The following is a 19,166-nucleotide window of genomic DNA, read 5'->3' on the forward strand; positions in this document are numbered from 1 at the left end:
CGCATTTGTAACTCGCGCACGCAGCCACCTCAGCGCGAGACAGCTTCAGGAGCTCCAACTCTCAGCTGTAACATAACAGCTGAGAGCTGGAGCTCCTGAAGCTTCAGGAATCTGCCTCATATGGAACCAGAGCGTGATCGGTGCTCCGCCTCCATATGAGGCCAGATGCCTGATCGTTACAGACGGTGACAGAGCGTGTGTCACCATTTGTAACAATCTTATGCTGGTGCTGGTGATAGGTGTGGGCAGGTGGTGGATGGGCGGCTCAGCAGGGAAGGGGAGGGAGTGGGAGTGCCCTAATACAAAAAAAAAAAAATGGAGAGCAAAAGAGAGGGGAGGGCGAGAAAAAGAGAGGGGGAGAGAGAGCAAAAGAGAGGGGGGAGAGAAAGCAAAAGAGAGGGGAGAGAGAGCAAAAGAAAGTGGAGAGAGAGAGAGCAATAGAGGGGAGAGAGAGAGCAAAAGGGAGGGGAGAGAAAGCGCAAAAGAGAGGGGAGAGAGAGAGCAAATGAGAGGGGAGAGTGAGAGCAAATAAGAGGGGGGAGAGAGAGCAAAAGAGAGGGGAGAGGGAGAGCAAAAGAGAGGGAGGAGAGGGAGAGCAAAAGAGAGGGGGGAGAGAGAGCAAAAGAGAGGGGGAGAGAGAGCGCAAAAGAGAGGGGGAGAGAGAGCGCAAAAGAAAGAGGAGAAAGAGCGCAAAAGTGAGGGGTAGAGAGAGAACAAACAAGAGGGGGGAGAGAGAGCAAAAGAGAGGGGGGAAAGAGACCAAAAGCCAGGGGGGGAGAGAACAAAAGAGAGGGGGAGAGAGAGCAAAAGAGAGGGGAGAGATAGAGCAAAAGAGAGGGGGAGAGAGCAAAAGAGAGGGGGAGAGAGAGCAAAAGAGAGGGGGGAGAGAGAGCAAAAGAGAGGGGGGTGAGAGAGCAAAAAAGAGGGGGAGAGAGAGCAAAAGAGAGGGGGGAGAGAGAGCAAAAGAGAGGGGAGAGAGAGAGCAAAAGAGAGGGGAGAGAGAGAGCAAAAGAGAGGGGAGAGGGAGAGCAAAAGAGAGGGGGGAGAGAGCATAAGAGAGAGGAAGATAGAGCAAAAGAGAGGGGGGAGAAGGAGAGCAAAATAGAGGGGGGAGAGAGAGCAAAAGAGAGGGGGAGAGAGAGCGCAAAAGAGAGGGGGAGAGAGCGCATAAGAGAGGGGGAGAGAGAGAACAAACAAGAGGGGGGAGAGAGAGCAAAAGAGAGGGGGGAGACAGAGCAAAAGAGAGGGGGGAGAGAGAGCAAAAGAGAGGGGGAGAGAGAGCAAAAGAGAGGGGTGGTTTCGTCACCACAATAGTCTGCACTTCCAAAAATGGTAGGGTAGTTTGGTGGTTCCGTCACCACAATAGACAGCCCTCTGGGCAGGCTTTCCCATAAAAAATATATAGCTTTTGGGATCCTTGTAACACAGTGTGAAGTGATTTTGATAAATAAGAAAATATAGTTTCCCAAAGGCATGTGTGACCTACTTTATTCTTCAAGTCCAATCTTTAGCATCATAGCAATAGTTTCTACCTGTTTATTGAGATTAATTAAGAGAATAACCAATCATCTTTGTAGTAAGAGTTTTCGCTATCAAGATTTTTCCCTCCAGTGAGAGATAATGTAAGGAGATGGTGGGGGGAAATAGAGCAGGTCTAGCCTTGGGTGGTTGAGTGTCTATGGTAGATAGGGAATAGGCTAGTGAGGACAATGAAGTTAGTGGTGGGTCATTTACTTTTTACATCATGTATCTTGCCTCATATTTACTGTAAGGACTGTGTTCCAGGGTAATAAAGGAAGTTTGTGCAAACATTATGACACAGCTTGAGATGCCACCACAGTAAAATGTTTTGCTTTCTATTGAAAGGGGAAGTGCAGTTTATTGTGACTGATGCTTTATGGGGTTTGTATATAAAATATGTATTTTTGTTTTTTATTTTATATGAAAAGATGTATTTAGGATGTTTACATATATGTGTTATTTGTGAAGATATTCAATAGTTGGAGTATGATTAAAGGAACAGTAAACACCTTGTAATTAGAAGACATTTCTGTTATGTTGCCATAGAATAACATATTAGCCCAGACAATATGATTATAAAACAAAGTAACATCCTTTTTACTGCAATTATTTTTTCAATTACCAAACTGATTCACCATTTTCCTTATTTGGAGGAGCCAATCTGGGCTTTTGTCTTCAGAAAACAAGGATAACCACTGTTGTAAAGTTATTAAAAATTGAATTGTTTTGCAGTTGTTATCAGTTAAAGCCAATTAGGGAGAGATATGTAGCAGAGTTATAGGGGTAGATTAAGCAAGCAGCAGATGCTGCAATCTATAGATTCCAGGTTACTGGATACAGGAGTTAAGATGCAGTGGTCGTGGCGGCGGACAGCAATCAACCACATCAGATACGATTGGGTTGATTGACACCCCCTGCTAATGGCCGATTGGCTGCGAATCTGCAAAGGGCAGCATTGCACAAGCATTTCACTAGAAATGCTTGTGAAATTATAGCGTATGCTGTCGGCATTTAACGATGTGCGGCGGACATGATCCGCTACAGCAGATCATGTCCGCCCACATGATAATTCGGCCCCATAGCCTTGAGTAGTCAGCATGTGCATTTCATGGTCTGAGAGTTAAATATTGTTCTATTTTCAGAGCTATAAATAAATAAATAGTGGGGACATAGGAGTGCCACCCAAAGGGGGCTTAAGTGTACTGGTGGAAAAGCTGGGCCCAAAGAGATTATCAATATGTATGGATGTGTAATGGCCAAAAAACAACACATAGTACTGTATTACTAAAGAGCGTAGAAATAGTACTGTATTAATAACACATAATACTGTATTAGTAAGGAGCGTAGAAATAGGGTGAAAAATACAGACAATAAAGATTATATAAAAACATATGTTATATATAAAACGGTTTTATTCCAAGGAATATATGGAACAAGATTGCTAGAACTATGTAGCAATCTAGCAGAGTTAGTCACAATCTGAAGTAAAATATTTAAAAAGCAACAGTGAAAAACATATGTAAAACATATGTCAAAATAAGGACATAAAAAAAAGGAACAGTAAGAAAAGTTAATGAATGATATTAATGAACCTGAGCTCAGATAAAGGGGCGTCCCATATATAAAGCAACAATCTAGTCCCAAAGTCTATACAGTCACAAAGAATAAAAAATCCAGTGGAGGTCCAGTGTGGAAGGATCCAGAGAAGAGAGATGAAAGTACTGTTATCCAGGGGAGGAAAATCTTTTATCCAAAACTTCTGGGGCCCGATCCGATATGCAGCGTCGCCCGCAAAAGCGAAAATGGAGAAATCTTACTCCATTTTAACCTTGCCACAAATTGCAGGCGTAGTAAGCCTTGCGCTGAGTATTGGAGCCCCGTAACTTCCTAAACTACCTGCAAAATAAAACACCTAATGCATGCGCAATGTCTATCTACCTGTCAACCGTGATCCCCTTCCGAAATCCCTAATAAAGTGTTTAACCACTAAACCGCCTCTCCCGGACCCCGCCGCCACCTACATTAAATGTCTAACCCCCTAATGTGATCCCCCTACACCGCCGCCACCTACATTAAAATTATTAGCCCCTAATGTAATCCCCCTACACCGCCACCATCTATATTAAAATTATTACCCCCTAATGTGAGCCCCCTACCCCGCCGCCATCTATTTTAACTATATTACCCCCTAATCTAATCCCCCTACACCGCCGCCACCTATTTTAACTATATTATCCCCTAATCTAATCCCCCTACACCGCCGCCACCTATATTAAATGTATTAACCCCTAATCTAATCCCCCTACACCGCCGCCACCTATAATAAATGTATTACCCCCTAAAATACAAAAATGTCCCTACCCTAAACTAAATTACAAATAGCCCTGAAAAGGGCCTTTTGCTTGGCATTGCCCCAAAGTAACCAGCTCTATTACCAGCCCTTAAAAGGGCCTTTTGCAGGGCATTGCCCCAAAGTAACCAGCTCTATTACCAGCCCTTAAAAGGGCCTTTTGCGGGGCATTGCCCCAAAGTAACCAGCTCTATTACCAGCCCTTAAAAGGGCCTTTTGTGGGGCATTGCCCCAAAGTAACCAGCTCTATTACCAGCCCTTAAAAGGGCCTTTTGCGGGGCATTGTCACAAAGTAATCAGCTCTTTTACCTGTAATCTGACCCCCCTACACCGCCGCCACCTATATTAAATATATTAACCCCTAATGTAATCCCCCTACACCACCGCCACCTATATTAAATATATGAACCCCTAATCTAATCCCCCTACACCACCGTCACCTATATTAAATATATTAACCCCTAATCTGACCCCCCTACACCGCCGCCACCTATATTAAATATATTAACCCCTAATCTGACCCCCCTACACCGCCGCCACCTATATTAACTTTATTAACCCTAATTATATTAGGGTTAATATAGTTAATATAGTTATTATATTATATATAAATCCTATCTAACCCTAACACCCCTAACTTAATAATTATTGCAATAAATCTAAATAATATTAATCTTATTAACTAAAATATTCCTATTTAAAACTAAATACTTACCTATAAAATAAACCTTAAGATAGCTACAATATAATTAATAATTACATTGTAGCTATTTTAGGGTTTATATTTATTTTACAGGTAACTTGGTATTTATTTTAACTAGGTACAATAGCTATTAAATAGTTAATAACTATTTAATAGCTACTTAGTTAAAATAATTACCAATTTACCTGTAAAATAAATCCTAACCTAAGTTACAAATACACCTACACTATCAATAAATTAATTAAATAAACTACAATTATCTAAACTAAAGCCCCCCAAAATAAAAAAATGTCCCTTCCCTAAACTAAATTACAAAAAGTATTTAGCTCTATTACCAGCCCTTAAAAGGGCCTTTTGTGGGGCATTGCCCCAAAGTAATCAGCTCTATTACCTGTGAAAAAAAGAACACCCCCCCATTACAACCCACCACCCACACACCCCTACTCTAAAACCCACCCTATCCCCCCTTAAAAAAAACTAAGTCTAACCCCCAAGTGCTCCTTACCTGTCCTGAAGACCGGCGGAGAAGGTCCTGTTCCAGGCGGAGAAGTCTTCTTCCAGGCGGCGACCTCTTCTTCTTCCAGGAACAAGCCGGCGTGGAGCGGAGGAGTTGAAGACCGTTGACCGCGGAGCTGAAGACCGGCGATGCAGGAACTGAAGATCAGCGACGCTGGAACTGAAGGCCGGAGCCATGGAGCGTGGAGGATCCTCTTCATACGATCGCCGCCGTACACTGAATCGGAATTCCTATTGGCTGATTTGAGCCTTCAAATTCAAATCAGCCAATCGGATGAAAGCTACTTTAATTCTATTGGCTGATTTGACTAGCCAATAGAATAAGAGCTACTGTAATTCTATTGGCTGATTAGAATAATCAAATCAGCCAATAGAATTAAAGTAGCTCTCATCCGATTAGCTGATTTGAATTTGAAGGCTCAAATCAGCCAATAGGAATTCAAGGGACGCCATTTTTAATCGCGTACCTTGAATTCCGATTCAGTGTACGGCGGCGATCGTATGAAGAGGATCCTCAACGCTCCATGGCTCCGGTCTACAGTTCCCGCAAATATATATATATAACATATATTTTTATATAATCTTTATTGTCTGTATTTTTCACCCTATTTCTACGCTCCTTACTAATACAGTATTATGTGTTACTAATACAGTACTATGTATTGTTTTTTGGCCATTACACATCCATATTGATAATCTCTTTGGGCCCAGCTTTTCCACCAGTACACTTAAGCCCCCTTTGGGTGGCGCTCCTATGTCCTCACTATTTATTTATTTATTCATCTGTACGACCCTGTTAGGTGGCCATTTTTTATAGTGAGTTTGTGTGCTTGCTCTCCTGACTACTAATCATTTTCTATTTTCAGAGCTAAATTGCATAAAAAGTGAGCAAAATAAATAATGAAAAAATATTGCAAAGTTGTGTCATTATGCATAACTAAACAATATATAAAATATCAAGATGTTTACTGTCTCTTTAAGAATGTTAAGTGCCTGAAACACTCTTGAGAAAGTCTGACTAGTGCAGATTGAAGGTATAGAGCTTTACTAAAGCCTGAAGTAAGATGCCGGTGGGAAAGCCAGAATAAATGAAGAGAGTGCAGTAAGTAGAAGCAGAAACTCTGATATTGGAGACTATAGTTTTAACAATATGCCAAGTGTTATCCTGTAAGCATTTACAGTGTCTAATTTCTGGGCCTTATCTTCCTTGAGTTGCTGATTTTTCCCCCCTTTAAACTGTGGTATTTTTAATTAAAAGTCTTTAAAGGGACATGAAACCAAATATTTTTCTTTTGTAATTCAGATGGATCATTCAATTTTAAGCAACTTTCAAATTTGCTTGTATTATCTAATTTTCTTCATTCTCTTGGTATCAGCTGGGGAGACAGCTGCTGATTGGTGGCTGCACATATATACCACTTGTAATGGGCTTATTTATGTTTTCAGCTAGCTCCCAGTAGTGCATTGTTCTTCCTTCAATAAAGGATACCTAGAGAATGAAGCTAAAATGATAATTGCAGTAAATTGGAAAGTTATTTAAAATTGTATGCTTTATCTGAATCATGAAAGAAAAATGTAGGGTTTTATATCCCTTTTTAATGTCCCTTTAATTGTATAGTAGATGGAACCTATTGAGGGAACAAAAAGAGGCGCCACATAGGGTGATATTGACTGGGACCACCAGATAACAGTGAAATGTTGAAGGCCCTTCAAAGTGGCTGCTTACAAGATGTAGCGGCACAATCGGAGTGCCTAGCTGGACAGTACAGGACCAAAAAAGTCACCCGTAAGACTCCACAGGAAACTGGAGCTTTGTACGCCAGGTCACGTGGCAGGGAAGGCCAATCACGAAGAAGGAATAGTGAGCCAGTCACCAGTAGTAGAGGGGATAGTAGACGATACCCAGGACGTCACGTAAAAGATCTCCCAACTTTTTCGTGACGTCCTGGGTATCGTCTGCTATCTCCTCTACCACTGGTGACTGGCTCACTATTCCTTCTTCGTAATTGGTATCTATACACTGCCACGTGACCTGGCATACGATGCTCCAGTTTCCTGTGGAGTCTTACGGGTGACTCTGTTGGTCCCGTACTGTCCAGCTAGGCACTCCGGTTGTGCCGCTACGTCTTGTAAGTAGCCACTTTGAAGGGTCTTCAACATTTCACTGTTATCTGGTGGTCCCAGTCAATATCACCCTATGTGGTGCCTCTTTTTGTTCCCTCAATAGGTTCCATCTACTCATCATCTATCGATAAGAGTGCGGCCTTCTTCCACCTGTTTCTACCTTCTCTCATGCATGAGCGCACCTCTCTAGGACTCACCTGGCATCCTTCTTATATCAACCTATTTAATTGTATAGATATCATGAGCTGTGGAAAACAGAAGCTGGATGAATATACAATAGCACCTAATCTTAAAATACTAACATATTTCTGAAGAAGCATTGTTATATTCCAGTCAACAAAACCATAAAAGAAAATGTTTACGAGCTTGCTCTTAATACTTCAGAATACATTATATAGTATCACTATATACATTTTCAGTTTAATAATGTAGCTGAAGGAACTTTTTTTAAGAAGCTGAATTCCTATATCTGCTGCGTCCTTTTCTCCTAGTGTTTTAAGGTTTTATAAATAAAGATTTACTTTTTTGCAATGTAAGTTGTACAGAAGTATAGTCATTTCTTTATAGTCTGTGTCAGATGACTTGTCATGTATTTCCTTCTATGTAATATATCAGCATTTTCTATAATTGAAGAAGTGAATGATAAATAGGTATAACTGAAATATTAATGAGTATTTCCTGAACATAAACAATTCCTTGGCAAGCATAGCATTGATTATATGAACACAAAGGTCATGCACTTATTAAAGGTATCGGTTTAATAGCTTTATCTAAGATTAAAATGTTAAGCTTCCTAGACAGCCAGGCTTAAATAGAATACTTCCTTGGCTTGCAAATATGACCTTGTACTCACCATATCACTATGCACATCCTCTTTCTCTGTCCTTGAAGTGTTTTATCTGTCTCTTTACTGTTCATATTAAAGCTTTTGCCAGATATTCTCCTGCTCTTGTTCTGGAAATGCTGAAAAATTAGGGGTCTTCTACCTTGAAAAATACTTTCCAGCCTTAGTTCCAGATATTCCCAGTAAAGGTCCTGGAAATACTCCCTCTTTAGAGATTTGTTAGCAAATTATTTAAAAAAATATTCAATCAACCCCCCTGATGATTTTATTACCCCTGTGGGCTGAAAGTATTGTTGAGGCACAAAAAGCGAAACACAACTAACCTATATAGACCCAGGTTGCAAATTAGCCACGCCCACCACATCTCCAATTTTCCTGGCCAATAACAGAAACCTCTGCTTTATATGCTGTGGTGCTAGTGACAAGGCAACATTTATACAAAAATAAAGAAACAGAAATTGCTGTAGTAAATAATTAGACTTTTGTCAAAGCTAAAAATTATGTTGACAAAGTGCACATGCACAGACTGACTGCTATGCCCCCCCAGAACATGGGCCCTGAGGCCACTGCACCTGCTGCACTAATGTTAACTCTGCCCCTGGGTATCTGTAAGTTGTTCATGCAATGGCTAGGTAAAGAAGATGACTTGAAATAGCGCTAAAAGGACATTTAAGTCAAAATACATTTTTATGATTCAGATAGAGCATGCAGTTTTAAGTAGGGATGGGCGAATGTGTAAATTTCCGAATTCAAATGTTAGAACGAATGTTATTACTGAAATTCTAATTACAAATCCAAATGTTAATACGAACTAATTATTACGAAAAATTCTATAATCGAATGCTATTTACAGTTTCGAATTCGAATGTTTATAATTAGATCGAATGTCCACATTCGAAAATTTCGAATTTAACATTCTATTTAACAAATACTATTCAGAAGTTCAATAGTTCATGTGGTAGGGAATCTAGTAAATTGATACATTATAGATACAAATATATCAATTTGAATTTCGATTGAATATTGCATAATTAGAATATTACATTTAAATAAAGCATTATAGAAATACTATTACAAATATATAAATTCAAATTTTTCGAATTTGAATATTGCATAATTAGAATATTACATTTAGAGAAAGCTGAGAAATACTATTACAAATATATAAATTCAATTTTTTCTAAACTAATATTTTCTAATGTAATCGTAAAATTCGAAACCGAACATTCGAAAATCAAATGTTAGAATGTTATGTAAACATTCGAAATTCGATTTAAAGAACAAATGTGTTAAAATTTGTTTCATTTTTCAAATGTTGCAAAACATTCGCCCATCCCTAGTTTTAAGACACTTTCCAATTTATTTCCATTATCAAATTGTGCACTGTTTTTTTATATCCACACTTTCTGGGGAACAAACTCCTACTGAGCATGTGCACAAGCTCACAGGTTATACATATACTAGTCTGTGATTGGCTGATGTCTGTCACATGATACAGGGGGCCGGAAAATCGGAGAAAAAAATAATTTTGCCAGAACTAAAACCTACTGCTTATTTGAAGTAAAGAATAGTTGTTTTTACATTGTTTTTTTAATTATGCACTTGTCAATTAGGCAATTCTTTTGCATTTAGTGGTCCTTTAAACACTTTAATTTAAAATAAAGCACATATATTTATCACAGACATTAGTCTGTGGAACATGTAATTTAGAAAAATATGAATGGATTTGAGAAAACGCCAGAAGAGTGTATTTTACCCCAGAAGGAAAGCACATAAGAGACACAGCTCAATTACCAAAGCAGAGAGGCACACACCAAAAAATATGGCATCCTAAAAGGGGGTCATGACCCCTCTACAAGCCTACAAAAAAGGCAATATACTTACATGTAATTATTTCAAGTTTTGAGAATTCAGATTACCCTGAATGTACTATTTTTGATGTGTGTGGAACATTTAACTGCCAGGTGTGTGGTCTGTGAAAGGAATACAGTTTTTAATGAAGAAAATTATTTAAAACTAAAAAAAAGTTTGACTATACCCCAAAATAGCAGAATCTGTAGACTGTAAATCTAGGATAATTGCAGTTATAAGTAACTTTATTGGTGCATTAAGGGATTTCCTGGATTTGTGGACTTGGCACACAAAATATATGGTTAAGAAAGGAAGGTGCCAACGTACTTTTTATAGAGGAAAGAAAATATTTATGTAAATGTGAATACATTACCGGAGCACTTGCAAAATTAAACAGCTTCCAAATTTTGCAAGAATGCAAGTAACCTCTGCAACATTGTATAGGTAAAAATCAAAGAGCTTTTATGTAGAGAGAGAGTATGAAGAGTTAATTGTTATATGTGCAAAGCCTCTGCAGACTGACCCCTCATTTCAGTTCTTTTGACAGACTTGCATTTTAGCCAATCAGTACTGACTCATAAATAATTCCACAGGGGTGTGCACAATGTTATCTATATAGCACACGTGAACTAACAGTGTCTAACTGTGAACACGTGTAAAAATGCACTGAGATAAGAAGCGGCCTTCAATGGCTTAGAAATTATCATATGAGCCTATCTAGGTTTAGCTTTCAACAAAGAATACCAAAAGAACAAAGCAAATTTGATGATATAAGTAAATTGTAAAGTTGTTTAAAATTCCATGCCCTTTCGGAATCATGAAAGATTAATTTTTATAAAACTGTTCCTTTAAACTAGCTTTATGAAAAATATTAGACGTGCATTCAGTTTGCATTTGTGCCGAAACTGAATAAATGCACCCCAAAATTTAAAGAACACGTATACATACTGATGAAATTTGTCAGTATTAATTTGTTTCCTTCAGGGACACTCAAGTCAAAATTAAATTTCATGATTCAGATACAGCATGCAATTTTAAACAACTTTCCAATTTACTTCCATTAACAAAATGTGCACAGTCTTTTTATATTTACATTTTTTGTGTCACCGACTCACCAACTCCTACTGAGCATGTGCAAGAATTCACAGCATATATGTATATACATTTGTGATTGGCTGATGACTGTCACATGATACAAGGGGAGGGGAAATATACATTACTTTGCAATTTAACAAAAATCTAATACTCATTTGAAGTTCAGACTAAGTGCTATTGCATTGTCTTCTTATCATGCATTTGTTGATTATGCAAATCTACTGTATTGACTGGTCCTTTAAATACAGTGGAGAGCTACACTAACCTGTTCCCCTTCTTCACAGGGTCCTGCACAGCAACTCCCAGGGCCTGTACTAAAGTAGAAGGTCTTTTAGTGCAGACCCTGGGACCCCACACTAAGCCTTCTATTAGCTGTGAGGAAGAGGACCGGGTTAGCACAGCTCTCCAGCACACTAAATGGAAGTATAAAGCTACAGGCAAACTTTCACCTGTAGCTTTGGAACATTTACATTTGTTTAATGAAAACAAATGTAAATGTTCTATGTATGTTAAAGGGACATGAAACACAATTTTTTTCTTTCCTGATTTAGAAAGATCATGCAACTTTAAACAACTTTCTAATTGACTTCATTTATCTAATTTGCTTCATTCTCTTGATATTCTTTGCTCAAAAGCATATCTAGATAGGCTCAGTAGCTGCTGATTGGTGGCTGCACATAGATGCCTCATGTGATTGGCTCACCTGTGTTTAGTGCTATTTCTTCAACAGAGGATATCTAAAGAATGTAACAAATTAAATAATAGAAGTAAATTGGAATGTTGTTTAAAATTGTATTCTCTACCTGAATCATTAAATAAAAATGTGGGGTTTAGTGTTCCTTTAAGTTTTGATTTAGTTTAAAGACGTAGTGAATACTAAATAGTGCAGCCAACAAATATTTGGAGGCACTAATTTTGCAGAATATTCAGTCCAAAAAAATGATTTTTTCACAGCTGCACATGTCTAGAAAATATTACTTTATATATTATATGGTTGCTCTAGACTATTTTGCTTAGAGACAGACCTGGTTATGTCATATTCAACAAGTTAATAGCTATCAAAATCAGGCCCCAGAATAGAGGCAAATTATACAGATATAGTTCAGCAGATACTGTTCTTCATACTTGTCCCTTTACATTTTATAGTCTACAATGGTCTTCACTATACAGCTATTTATCAGAAGGCTGATTATTTCCACTTGGTCCTAGTAAGATTTGCTATTAATTTACACACGTCCACAAGTGAAACAGAAATAAAGATATTCTCTGTAGAATTTATAAATGTTGAGAGTGCTTACATTATTGTCATTTTTTTGGATATTAGATTTGCTCATTTACGCCTTGATTACAAGTGAGAAGATTGTGGGGGATAAACACATGCTAAAAAGAATTTTGTTTAAAAATAAAATAATTAAACAAAATGATGCATTTTATTTTTCTCTAGAATGCCCCTTTAAAAGAACATTAAATACTAAATTAATTTTGGCTTAGATTACAAGTAGTGATGTCGTGAACTGTTCGCTGGAGAACAGTTCCCGGCGAACATAGCTTGTTCGCGTTCGCCGCTGCGGGCGAACATATGCGATGTTCGATCCGCCCCCTATGTGTCATCATTGAGGAAACTTTGACCCTGTATGTCACAGCCTTCTGACACATTAGAGCCAATCAGCATCAGACGCTCCCTCACAGACCCTCCCAGCTTCTTGGCAGCAGCCATTTTAGACTCATAACGATTTTGTTTTGTTAGAGAGAGGACCTTTTGTGTTGATTCTGCTGATATTATAGGGAAATAGATAGCTAGGATAGTGTATTTATTGTCCACTACAGTCCTGAAGGACTCTTCTCATCTCTGCTGCAAGGACAGCACCCCAAAAAGCCCTTTTTAGGGCTATAACTTCAGTCGTTTTTGTTTTTTTTCCTTTGTATTTTTATTTGCATTTGCCTGGCTTTCAGCCTGTGTGTGAGGCTCACAGCATATGCTGTGATTAGTGCCACCACTGATATCTGCCTAACAACATTAGTTTAAATTTAACCAACAAAAATTTGAAATTATTTTGCTAGTGTAATTTATTTTCATTTTCTATCAGGCCTGTGTCACACAGCATATACTCTGGTTCATTGCTCTGTGCCAGCCACCACTCATATCCACTTAAAACATTATTTTAAATTTAAAAAAAAACTTTTAAATTATTTTGCTAGTGTAATCTAATTTCATTTTCTATCAGGCCTGTGTCTCTCAGGCTCACACAGCATATACTTCAGTTTTTTTCAGTCTTTTGGTTAATTGCTCTGAGCCAGTCACCACTCATATCTGCTTAACCTTATTTTAAATTAAAAAAAAAACTTTTAAATAATTTTGCTAGTGTAATCTAATTTCATTTTCTATCAGGCCTGTGTGTTTTGCTGACTTACAGAGCATACTGTGTTTAATTGCTGCCATAGTCCAAAGAATTCAGCAGCACTCACCACTATGTAGAAAATTCCATTTTTATTGGGATATTTCGAAATAGAAAAGACAACGTTTCGGACCTCTAGTCCTTAATCATGTCAATTGTCCATTGACATGATTAAGGACTAGAGGTCCGAAACGTTGTCTTTTCTATTTCGAAATATCCCAATAAAAATGGAATTTTCTACATAGTGGTGAGTGCTGCTGAATTCTTTGGACTTTGCTACTATTTTAAGGGATTTGTGTGGTACCCTTACAGCCTGCACCACCTTGTTATCTTAGTGCTGTACCACTATTGGACTGTGTTTAATTGCTGCCATCCCTAGTCTATCAGCCACGACTCATATGTGTTTAACCTTTTTTTAAATTCCCCCCAAAAAAAACTTTAAATAATTTTGCTAGTGTAATCTAATTTTATTTTCTATCAGGCCTGTGTGTATCTGACTTACAGAGCCTACTGTTTTTAATTGCTGCCCTTCCAAGGCTATCAGCCACGACTCATATTTGCTTAACCTTTTTCTTTAAATTAAAAAAAAAATCTTTAAATCATTTTGCTAATGTAATCTAATTTTATTTTCTATCAGGTCTGTGTGTATCTGACTTACAGAGCATACTGTTGTTAATTGCTGCCCTACGTAGCAGCCAGCCAGTGCCACCGCTCATATCTGCTTAACATTATTTTAAATTTAAAAGAAAAACTTTTAAATTATTTTGCTAGTGTAATCTAATTTAATTTTCTATCAGGCCTGTGTGTTTCTCACTTACACAGCATACTGTGGTAAATTGCTGCCCTACCTACCAGCCACGACTCATATCTGCTTTACATTATTTTAAAGTTAAAAAAAAATTTTAAATCATTTTGCTAGTGTAATTTAATTTCTTTTTCCATCAGGCCTGTGTGTTTCTGGCCCACATCATATAGTGTTACACAGATTAATTTTTTTTTTTCACCACTTATATCTGGTGTAACAACATTAGTGTAAATTTTATGTACATTTTTTTTTAACATCAGTCCTCTTCTAGTGTTATTAAATTTTAGTTGCCAGGCTGCCATTAGTGCCAGCCTGTGTGTCAGGCTGCCAGCATATACTGTGCCTACTTCCATCCTCAGTGCCAGTCCACCACTCCTATCTGTTGTAACATAACATTAAATGTTGTAAAAAAAAACTTTTACATCACTCTTCGAGTGTTATTTAATATTAGTTCACAGGCCAGCCTGCCACCACTAGTGCCAGCCTGTGTGCCAGGCCCACTTGCTAACTAGTTACACCAATCATAGTTGTTGTAACAGTATTGTTAATATTTAAAATTAAAAATTGTTAGATTGTGAATCATCAGTTTGCTCGTGCCATTGAATTGCACTTTCTTCCTGTCTGCCAGCCTGTGTGCCAGGTCCACTAGTCAATTAGTGCCACCAATCATATTTCTTGTAACAGTATTTAAAAAATTGTAAATCATCACTTTTTTGACTGCGAATCTTCAGTCTCCTAGTGCCATGAATAGTACTACTTAACACAACCTAGTTACCATGGGTCCAAGACCGCATGTTTAATTATTATACTTTGTCAGGGTAATTATATATCTAACAAATCTATTTATTTCTCTTCTATCGATTCTATCTAACTATCAATCTATGTATATCTATCTATCCTATCTATCTATCTATCTATCTATCTTCTGTCCGGACTGTTTTGAGACAGCCACTTGTGTTTTGGACAAATTTGAAGTAGGAGGACATACCAATCATCTTCTTCCATCTCCTGGTTCCAAAAATGAAGGCCATATAGACCTCCCCTGATAGGGGGAGTAACAGGTTGTAGTAAACTGCTAAGAATAGTACTACTTAACACACCACGGGTCACAGACCGCATGTCTTATTGTTATACTCTGTCAGGGAAATTATATATATTTCAAATCTATCTATTTATTTATCAAATCGATCTAACTATCAAACATATCTATCAAATGTAGATTGCATCTATTGATCGATGTAATTCGTATCTATAAAATGTATATTACATATTTTGGTTGATGTAATTCGTATCTATCAAATGTATATTGCATCTTTGGATCGATAACATTCGTATCTATCAAATGGATATTGCATCTATTGATCTATGTAATTCGTATCTATCAAATGTATATTGCATCTATTGATCTATGTAATTTGTATCGATCATATGTATATTGCATCGATTGAGCTATGTAATCTATGTATCTATCTATCAAATCTATCTATCTTGTGGTTGTGCAAATGGACTGTTTGCGGCTGTTTGCGGTGCGTTACACTTGGAGTTTGCTCTGTCACTGTGAAGCGGACGTAACCCTTACACTACCTGATAGATATTTTTAAAGCACGTTATTGCAAACAATTTGGGAATGTTAGGTGATTTAGGCCCTTTATGGGTTAAAAGCAGACTCTGCATCAACTATGTAATTTTCCATGGGAGTTTTGCCAGGGATCCCCCTCCAGCATGCCACAGTGCTGACCCCTGCTCACCGGTGACCAATTGGCCACTAGCAGGAGGTGTCAATCATCCTAACCGCTGCATCTTAATTTACATTTCTGCTGTATATATATAAACATCTTCTAAGTAAAGAAGGTATTTGATGTATTTCTTAACACACCTTTGGCTTTAGCACAATTGCCCTTGCACACCATTGGGTTAGCAAATAAGCAAAAGCCAGAAGAGGCTTTTGTAGTGTGCCCCATAAAAGTCTATAGAAAAGGATTTAGAGCGGCTGCGCTGTTCATCCTCCGGATACTAACACACCTGAGGCTTTCGCTCTACACTAACATTTTAATTTCAACAACTGATTTAACTTGAGCTCTGTTAACACTTAATAACGCCAATATTTTTGTGCTCCACTTGTAACCTAACCCTTTATAAGCTTAATATTGAGGTTATCCTCTTCCTCCCTCTAGTTATACCCGTGCTATCCATTGAATAACTAAATGATGGCTGCTCTAACAATCTCTGTTAAATCTTTTTTGTATCAGATTCTTACTGCAGGGTTGCAATTTGAATAGTGCTCCACTTGTAATCTTGGCCTTAGAATATACCCCAATAGGTAAAGAAATATGTCATTTACTTTGTTGATGGCAGCTCCTGGTGTCAGTCACTTTAAAATTAAAGTATCATTTTGATTTCTCTGTTGCATGTGACAGCTTTTACTCATTCATTGGGGTGGATTTACTAAATGTCGAGTGGACATGATTCGCTATAGCGAATCATGTACGCTCAACATCGCTAAATGCTGACATCATGTTTGCCAAAAAATGTATATTGCAAATATATTTCTATTCAAAGATGTAATTCATCAGTGTGCATTTAAATTTTGACCGGAATGTCCCTATAAGTGAAAGACATATTTGACAAACTTAATCTGACAAGCATTTGTCTTACAAAATAGAAGTAAGTCTGGATTATGTCTAATGGCCCTCGTTGTTGCCTTTGATTAATACTTTCAGTAATAATACCTTTTCTTTTTGTGTAGTGATATTTTTAAATAATTTGCTTCTTTTTTTTTAATACCAACACAAAGTTCCTTTATAGTAACCATTATGCGCCCATTTTATTCTGGCCATAAATCATGTTCATAAAGATTTCATATCTACTGTAGCGCACAAAATACATCCAGAAATAAAAAGTAGGTCAGACAGCCTGCAATACATTGAGAGGTTGTTTAATCCTGACAAGAGACAAAGGACAAAGGGGCATCTGTAGACTAGATCAAGCTTAGCTAAATTTAGTTGACAGATCACACAGGGAAAATGTATCCTGAATGTTTCATATTGTTTATTTTTGCTACATATTTAAAAGCCTGCTTTGTTTAGACCAAACAGGTAGCAAATGAACACTGACTAGATGGTCTTTCAGAAGGGGAAGTATAATAATGATTGTTCTTGCTCTATTAAACTAGAAAACAATTCTGAATACAAGTTTAAAACATAACATTATCTTACCTAAGTACTTATTGAGGGCTAGATTACAAGTGGAGCGCTAATTTGCCCGTTTGCGGGCGCGCAATAAATAATCAGCCATTATATTTTGTGGTGTGTATTTTATAAAAATTAAAAAAAAATTGTAGCATTTTTATTTTTTTAATACAATAACTGCACCAGGCAGTTTTTTGGGGTTAAAGTTGGCAGGTGTGGGGTGTTTGAAAGAAAAACGGCACTGAAAAGTGCCTTTACATTGAGGTCTATGAGAACTGTGTGTTCCCAGTAAATATATATACAGGTAGCCCTCAGTTTACGCCGGGGTTAGGTTTCAGAAGGAATGGTTGTAAATCGAAACCGTTGTAAACTGAAACCCAGTTTATAATGTAAGTCAATGGGAAGTGAGGGAGATAGGTTCCAGGCCCCTCTCAAAATGGTCATAAGTAACACCTAATAATACGTTATTTTTAAAGCTTTGAAATTAAGACTTTAAATGCTAAACCGCATTATAAACCTAATAAAATAATCACACAACACAGAATATATAATTAAACTAAGGTAAATGAACAAAAACATTTGCTAAACAGCATTATAAACCTAATAAAATAATCACACAACACAGACTTCACTTGCATTTTTCTGCAAACAGTTCTATCTATGCATTCCAATCTGGACTGATTTATAGACAGGAAGATCTTGTTCCTTTGAAATCTGCTCGATAGTAGAGGTCTGGTTAAACTGATTAATTTCAGCTTGCTTGGCTTGTCTGCAACACAAGCGGACAGCTCCACCTACTGGCTATTTTAATAAATGCACTGCTTCTCAATTATTTTCAATAGCAGTCACATGACTGGAAAAAAAAGGTTGTTATTCTGAAACGGTGTAAATTGAACCGTTGTAAAACGAGGGCCACCTGTACATATATATTTTTGTGTTAAAATGTGTATACACATATTAACACATAACTATATATGTATATAATCATAACATATATTTACAATTTGCTGACGTCGCTGTATGACGGCATTAGAACGAGGCTTCCATTGGAGCCTATGGAAGCACTCTCTTGTGAGCACAATGCTTCCCAGCAATGCAAATGCGAGCTCGTGTTCGCATTGTTGTCAACTTATTACTGGTATTACTCAGTGGAGCGCAAATATCACTTTCGCAAAAGCAATATTTAACACTCAACTTGTAATCTGGCCATGAATCAGTATACAATTTACTTTTGGGAATAAAACTACTCTAGATCAACAAAGTGACAATTTTCATTGGGTTAAATACATTGCATTTGCTATTACAGAGAAAAGTATAAAGAATACCATCTGTTCACTCACTAATCCTTTACTGTACTATTAATTACATTAAATACATGGGATTTTAACCAGGCAACGCCAGTAGGACTTATTTTACTAAATTAAATGCTGTTCTGTTTATACTGTATATCACAGTTAGATACGCTTATATATGATAAATTCCTGCCCAGGTGCACATAACACCCCTAACAGATAAGATGATAATAGACAATATGCTACTGACACACATAGAGCTTCAGAAATTACATTTATTTATATCAACTTGCTGAACTTTAGTCATCGTTTTACTATACCATCTTACAACTTTATTAAAAATAGCGTGCACTCAATTTATGAAAAATGGTCTTCTGATAATACACAACTTTTGTGTAAGTTTAAAGTGACATCCTAATGTAAAAATAAAATGCTCTGTTTTGTTACAACATTTTATTTGTAACAAACTGTATTTATTTTA

This window comes from Bombina bombina, chromosome 9 (assembly GCF_027579735.1).
Source record: "Bombina bombina isolate aBomBom1 chromosome 9, aBomBom1.pri, whole genome shotgun sequence".
In the NCBI taxonomy this organism is placed as follows: domain Eukaryota; kingdom Metazoa; phylum Chordata; class Amphibia; order Anura; family Bombinatoridae; genus Bombina; species Bombina bombina.